Source organism: Sebastes umbrosus, chromosome 23, assembly GCF_015220745.1.
Source record: "Sebastes umbrosus isolate fSebUmb1 chromosome 23, fSebUmb1.pri, whole genome shotgun sequence".
NCBI lineage: Eukaryota > Metazoa > Chordata > Actinopteri > Perciformes > Sebastidae > Sebastes > Sebastes umbrosus.
In genome coordinates, this window is record NC_051291.1 from 19,714,547 (window position 1) to 19,722,949 (window position 8,403).

The window sequence follows — 8,403 nt, forward strand, 5'->3', positions numbered from 1 at the left end:
ATGATTACAGTTACACACTGGTACATTAAAGAAGTACTCACTTGAATAAAAAGTACCAATACAACAATGTAAAAATACAAGTAAAAGTCCTTAATTCAAAAACCTACTTCAGAATATAGAATACACATAAAAATAGTTTTATCAAGTATTACCAGCAAAAAGTACATAAAGTATCAGAAGTAAAAGTACTCATAATGCAGAAAAAAATCCCAAATAGTGTTATTCAAAGCTCTGTTGTATCCTGTGTGATGTATTATTTGAGATTTGATATGCCAATAACTTTGTAGATTTGCCCACAGCCTCATAATATCCATGTTTCATGAATATATTTTTTTCTGTATTTAATATATAGCATCAATTCCATTTTGCAACTTTTTTTTTATTCAACTTATTATTGTGGCCCAATGTGTTCTTGTGCGCAATCTGTTATTCTTCAACATGAGTTTGCTAATGATTGAGTTTCTCTTGTGTAAGTTTCTTTAATACAGCTTTACATGCCCACAACACAGGTGGTGATACCCCTCTGTTATCATTCTCTTTAAAGGAAGTTTCAAGTTTCAGTTGATCTCTCATCTGGGGAACTTTTAAAATTCTTGAATTATTAATGTGTATTGTCAATTGTTCAGATTTTATTTAATACTAAGGTTTCACTGTGTATTGTAGTTTGATCAAGAGGTGATAATATGTAAAAAAAAAAAAAGTTAATTGGGAATTAAAGGCGCAATCCACAGATTTGTTTTCTGTGGTTCTGGAGGAGCTTTGACATGTGTGAGAAATAACCCCTCATAATGTCACAGGGATGTCTCGGGCTTGACATTACAATTTATTAAAAGAAAGCCCATATTACAACCTGGGATTGTGAAGTTTGAAAGATGTGGGCGTTAAACAAGCAGGGAGGTTCTAACGAGGAGATACTATTACAATAAGTTGCATTATGGGAAATGTAGGATCCAAAGTTTTTCGGTAAGACCGATACTTTGGACTAAAATCAGAAACCATGTGACTGATTCCTCTAGTAGGATGTTCCTGCTGTTAACAGGAGCTAAATTGCGAGAGTACTCTTTTAAGCTGTGATTACGGTGCTGAAAGGAAGGCTATACATACAGTATATATTGTGTTTGATTATTCAGAGGGTGCGGCTAAGTTTGTTTCTCCTGACAACTGACATCTTAACGGACCTCCCTGTTTGACGCCGTCAACATAGATCCACTGAATTATCACACTGCTCTACAGTAAAACCCCCAAACTAAACAATTTAGGGGATTTTCTTTTAATTATTTGACTTGAACGTGACTATCTTTACATGTAATCAGATGATTTCATGAATAAGACCTTAAAACCTGTTGAGTACACTCACTGACTGTCTTTCCCACTTTAAAGCTGCAGTCCTGCTGGATCACCAGCAGAGAGAGCTATAAGTGCACATCGCCTGGCTGGAAGTTGAGAATCATATTCAGAGCTGACATTTTGTGACTCTTTATGATATTCTCATTGAAGCCGTAGGCTGAAGCTTTTAGTCAACGCCAGATGGCGCAGCTCAATGAATGCACAGAGCACTGAGACTTCCCTAAAAGTGTGTCAACTATTTTCAACCTGTTACTTAAGACATTTCTACAGACTGCAATTCATAGAAAAATAACTCTTAATAACTTCATCTCAATCACAAAAGATGACCTTATTAAGATCTCTAAGAGGTCACTTTTACATAACACACCTATACATTACATACTGTAGGTATTCCCTGTATTAAAAAAAAGCTGTATTTTCATGTTTGGTCACAAGCTTAAGGCCAGTCAACCTCGAGGTTTGAGGACAGCAGTTGAATCAAAACATGGGATTAACTAAGTCGCTACCAAGGAACGGCTCTCTATGCTCCAGCATCTGTGAGATGGAGCCTGCAGGGAACCCATGACCCCGTGTTACAGCATGAGACACATGATGCTCACCAGAAGGAAGCCTAAAGCTCTACATGATATCATGGACACTAACAAATGATGTGTTTTCTGCTGTGAGTCCTTATTTTTAGTTGATCATGTGCTTGGGGCTTTTTCTGGGAGTAAAGAGAGGCCACAAAACATCAACTTCTGCACAGCCTTGTTGTTATCACAGATCATGATGAGTTTCCACTGTGGGCCCCCCGAGGGGGAAGTTCACATTGTCCCACAAATAGTGTTAATATATTCACACAAGCTGCATTTCACACATGTATTCACATCGGTGTGCTGTTAAGGTTCACTCTCATGTTTTAAATACACACAAGTTTATATACACACACTGCAGTCACATTTTCCCCCTACATACGGACTCTTTTTAGTCACTACTACTACTTGCGGCTGAGAGTGGGCCCCTTGTTGCTTCCTGTCTCACTCCCTCATACACACACATACTTTCACACATGCATATTTGCTCTGCTGCTTTCATACAGATTTTAAAACCACATAGAATGAAAATGACACGTGAACGCACACAGACAAGCAGCCGGAGTGGAATACACATACAACTCTTGAAAAATAAAAAGTTAAGTGAAGAGTGCAGCTCTCCATTCAGTGGTGTGAAACAGGACTGAAGAGGCTCAGCCAGGCAGAATTGAGACATTATTCTGGGCCATAGAGAGGTTGCACTCCCTTTCGCCTCTCCAGCCCACGCCAGCACCGGCCGCTCAAGGCTCACTGTTCCAGATCATAGCTCCAAGGAATCTGATCCAGATATGTAACCCCCCATACCCACTCACTTCAATTAGGAATGAAAGAACTGCGTCTCTCTGGTCTCTCGAAGGGGCCTCATTACAGACAAACACTCACCTCCTTGTCCTGAGAAATCTACTGTAGGCAATGAACTGAGGAAAAACAACAAAACAAAACAATGTTATTGCAGAAATAAGATAGCGGAAACTGAAAATCATTGGAGTTATTCATGCCAATGACGTTATATTTTTTTTAAGTTACACCAAGCAAGATTTTTTAATGTAAAATACAGTTCTCAAATTTAGACTGTAAATGTACCAACACACTGAATTGAGACTAAATTTGCTTTCTTTAGTTAAGGTTAGGCATTGACCTTGAAGAGTTAAGGTTAGGCATTGACCTTGAATGGTTAAAGTGGTAGTAGGCAGTATATTTTTGGCATCATTGGGCAAAAATTCCATAATAATCTTTCAGCATATTGTAATTCAAGTGTTCTGAGAGATAACTACACTCCTGCACCTCCTCATGGCTCTGTTTACAGGCTTTAAATTTTTTTTTTTTCAGGTTACCTGTTTCATGTACTACTGTCACGATAGCGACCGTTTTATAAAAATAACTTTTTTAAATCATATTTGCTCCAATCTCGCCTACTTCAGCTTTAAGGTTAGGATAGGTCATCGGGCACTGAGTCTTCGCAATTTGCAGGTTACCTTCTAGACACAACCTAAAATTGGTGTAATATATTTGTATCAATAAGAAACACAATGACCCTCCTCCACTTTTTTTTTTTATCATTCCCTATCTTTCTAGCTTGACAGTTTCATGCAGTCAGACAAAACACATGGCAGCATATGGATTGTACCTATAAGCCCAGCTGGCCCTGTTACCATTAATACCATGGGCCCCCAACACAGGCACTCCAAATACCTACCCCCCTCCTCTCCTCTCCTGTTCCATCTCCTCAACATTTATCCCTCTTTTCAAAGAAACGTCTCATCATCTGGAGCTCTCTGCACCAGCCTATCAGGCTTCTCTGCTCACTAGCAGAAATTTGGCAAAAGATATATCGTCATTGGCTGAACTTTGATTCTCCGTGATCACGCTACTTTTGTGTTTAATGATGCGTTCAACACTTTAATCAATGACTTTTGAAAATCATCCACCTGTGGAATCGTTCCACCAGCGAAACTAGACTGAAGAGGTTTTCCACCCACAAATGTCAAACAGATAAGGCTGACTGCGAAGTCATGCATGCACATTTATCCTCTGATAGTCCCAGGTGTTGAACAGACTGCACTAAATACCTGCTTTTCACTCGTATATGTGACTTTCACATATTCAGACAGCAACGTTAGGTAACACAATCACACACATACTTCTGTCTCTTTTCATTTGCTCACTCACTCATCCTCTCATCCAGCCAGTCACGCACACACACACACATCCAAACTCACAAATATATCCCGTGCCCTCTCCTTGCCTTTCTCTCACAAACACACACACACACACACACATATTGTCACGCTCATGCACAGCCCAATACTACAAGGCCAGGGCCAGATGCAAACCAGATGTTCCCCAGATGTAGATAAGAGCGAAAACACATCAGCTGAAGCACACCACCTTTTCACCTCAGCTGCACGGAGTAGAAACAGATGCGGGACACGAACCTCCTGAGTTATGAATGGCTGATACAGTGTTTTTCAGAGAGTTAAGATTATTAGTATCATTACTGTAGTTATAATGGAGTTAAAATAAGCATATCTAATATCAGGGGAGAGTGGGTTTCATTTGAAAGCAGCATTTTGTGGGGGAGAATACATTTTTTTTGGTCAGAATAAACAATATTTGCTTGACTTTTACATAATGTTTCATATTTCAGACATTCCTTTGTGTCGCTGTGGCTTTCTCTCTGTAGTTTTGACATTGAACTAGTCTCAAAGTCACCTCAGTGAGACCAAAACAAGTCCCCCTCAGAAAACATATGCAGGGACGAAAACAAAGGATTGACTTACATCCGCCTCGGCCCGCCCCTTTCAAACCCTCCCCTCCTCCCCTCCTCCCATCCTCCCCTCCTCCTCTCCCCCTCGCCCACAAACACACTCTGCAAAAACAATATTTCATAGAGCGCCGTGTTATCCCCTCAAACCACAGACTGCTCTCAAAAGAACAAGAAGTGCTTTACATCTACAGATAAATACTCGAGGGCTATACGCACACTCACTGGCCACCGCTGCTCAAAGAAAAATAAATCTGAGACCCCAATCTGTATGTTACACCGGCACCCCCCAGGCCTGCCCATGAGGACTCCCACCCCCCCCCCAAAAAACAAACACAGTGAGTCAGGGTCTCCTTGGGCACATTTCATCTTAAACCCGTTCACCCTGACATGCAAGCTCCCCTGGTGAACCCCTGACAATATCCAGCTGCCAGCGAGCTGCCTCGCTCTCCCTGCACCCCAAATTTCTTCAGACCCTGCCCTAGAAAGCACACACACACACACACACACACACATATGAAATCAGAGTACGACTCACTCCTCCCCCCACAACCCCACCTGTGGCCTCCACAGCTGGGCGAATGCTCCCATGGAAACTCCTCCCACTCCACGTATGTACTACTTTCTGTGTGCATGTGTGACTTCATTTTTGGGTTCACTGCCTTTTTTTTATTCCCCCGTGTTTCTCCCCCATCCCCCCTTCACAAAGTACAAAGTTCCAAATTTAGTTTACACCTCACAAAACGCTCGCACTTGGAGATATGAAAGAGCAGAAAAAATTGCATTATAAGTTACTCCCCATTCAGTATTTATACCCCTGGAAGAATGGATTTGGTGATTTGCAGGTCAAACCATAACTAGATTAGACATCTGCTGTTTAAATCACATTACAATTTCTATATTTCAGTGTGTACATATTTAAATATAGTGATTTAAATGTGGTTTATCAATGCTTACTGATCAATTAATTTTCCATACTCCTAATATAACATAGTGTCTGCATTATTATAGCCTACAGGCATCCTTTGCTATCATCGTGCACACTTTGTTTTGAGTCAGATCACTATCTACTGTGAATGTTTGCTTGTTGTGCCTATGTGTGTGTGTTAACGTGTATGGATGAGCTGCGTCAAGGTGATAAGTGATGTTTCCAGTGTTTACAAGTGAAGCAGCAAGTGTAAGGCCATTCATCTCTCAAACCACCCGTTAGCAGACAGCTCTGAAAGCTCGCCTGAATGATGTGCTGACACTGTTTCATTTTCAATTCTGCTGCTATCTCGCTGTAATTCTCTGTCATTTTGCCATTTAACCGCACCGCGTTTCCTCATAATGTCTCTCTTCTTCTCCTTGCTCGGAATTTGTTGTGGTGCGTCAGTAAATCCCGATTGACGTAAACAATCTACTCTCTGTGGCGAGCCCCTTCTCAGTATTTGCCTCCGCAACTGAGGGGCAGAAAGGATGTGGAAACCCCCACACTGCACCTGTGAACCAACAACTTCCTCTCCCCTGTCTCTCCATCACAACTTCCTCCTTCACCGCAGACACTTCCTGCTGAAATGAGACTGGCATATGGTAGGCACTGTACATCCTCTCGGTGTTTCACTGAAGAGCGCCTTCGGCACCAAACTCTCAGTTTCAAGGTTCTGGTTTAGCTAATGACCTTTGACCTGCAGCTTTCTGAAACCTCTGTCTCATCCGGAGTGAAACCAAACATTTCAAAGCAACGCTGTAATGCAGTAAGCATTACTAATGATATTAGGCGGTTACGGTTGTATTGTAGTTGTTGTACTGTGTCATCACATTAATTAAAACCACAATTTGTTGTTTTAATGCTTCGTTTTTTGTGCAGGTTATACAACTGAGATTTGAAGTGTCACTTTGTGAGTTTTAGAGGTGCTGGTAGACAGATTTAGTTAAATTTGGAGAGAGACAGGCTAGCTGTTTCATCTCGATTCCAGCAACATCAGTCTTTATTCTAAGATAAGATAACCAGCTGCTGGCTCCAGCTTCATATTCAGCATACGGACATGAGAGTGGCATCAATCTTCTCTAACTCTAAATCTAAATCATATTCAGTGGTGGAATATAACTAATTACATTTACTCCAGTACTGTACTTAAGTTCAATTTTGAGGTATTTGTACTTTACTTGAGTATTTTCAATTTCTGCTACCTAATATTTCTACTCCATTACATCTCATTGTACTTTTTACTTCACTTCATTTATTTTATAACTTTAGTTACTAGTTACTTTTTACATAAAAAAAACATATGATATGTTTTTATAATATGATGCAGTACTGTACTACTAAATTACCCAGTAGTATATAAAGTATCTAAATTGATTAAAATGTATTTGTTAGTGATAAAAACAGTATAACATAATATTTCTGATAATACTTCTGTACTTTTACTTAAGTAGCATTCTGAATTCAGGACTTTTACTTGTAATGGAGTATTTTTAGACTGCGATATTTGTACTTTTTTACTTAAATAAAAGATCTGAGTATTTCTTCCGCCACTTATCATATCGATTCCACCTACCTTTAGTTACCTTTAGTTCACTTTTCATAAGCTTTCCTAACAGGAATACATGATAGTAATCATCACTGAGCAGCATCCTTCCATACGGCTTTGTCAAGCTATATTTGTATTATTATTTCTCTCTCTTATCTGATAAATATCTTCCAAACACCATAACGTTATAAATCATTTCCAACTGATTAACAAACTGCATACATTTGTAAAACCTTGCCTGCAGTTGTAGGATGTGTGTGTAGTCAGCTTCTTAATGGCTTCTCTGTTGTGTCCTTTGTTTGTTTTACGACCCAGTGAATCAGTAACATTTGAATGAAAAGAGCTGAATTGATTTTTTTTTCCGCAAGCACAAGACCCACCGTGACAGTTCCCCAGCACGTCGTCTTCTGACCTGAGTCACATTGTAGGCTACTGTGTGACTGTTGTTTTACAAACAAGCTGATGTATTCAAAGGGCACTGACCGTGGAGGGAAGACAATGGGCTTAATGACTGTAACAAACTGTAATACAGCACAGGATTAAGGATGGGAGGAGGAAGCGGGGGGGCACACCAAAACACACACAGCACTGTAGACAACAAGAAGAGGATTAGGAGATGTAATGTCGAATGATAAGCTGACAGTAAATACGGGTCGGAGAGCTGACAAAACAGTGAGGGATCATGCTGCTGAGGCTTCATTGTCTGCTGATGAATCCTCAAATATGACATGTGTATAAAGGCCTCTTGACACACAGATTAGTAGGGATTTAGGGAACTGGGGCACAACCCTAATTGACTATTATGTATCACGATGGGAGAGACCTAAAATAACACAGCACGTAAGAAAACAATAAGAGTTTGTGCTGATGTCAGCGGAGGAGCAGATCATCCAGGAACTATCATCACATCTTTGTTTGATTTAGGGACTGTACGGAAATTATTAGGGGGGTCAGAAAAGGGGAAGGTTATGTATTTTTGTGTGCACATAAAGGTGCATTTAGTCATATGCAGAGGACAACTATAGTGTCTCTGTATCAGGGCTTTATTTTCTACTTGACAATTACATTAACTATAGCTAGTTAAACTACACAGGCTGTTCTCATACACCGTTCGTACCTACGAAAAGTAATGCACTATAATTCGTATATATTCCATGAAATCAATTTGTATATAATCCACCTAATCGTGAACCAGGAAGTATAT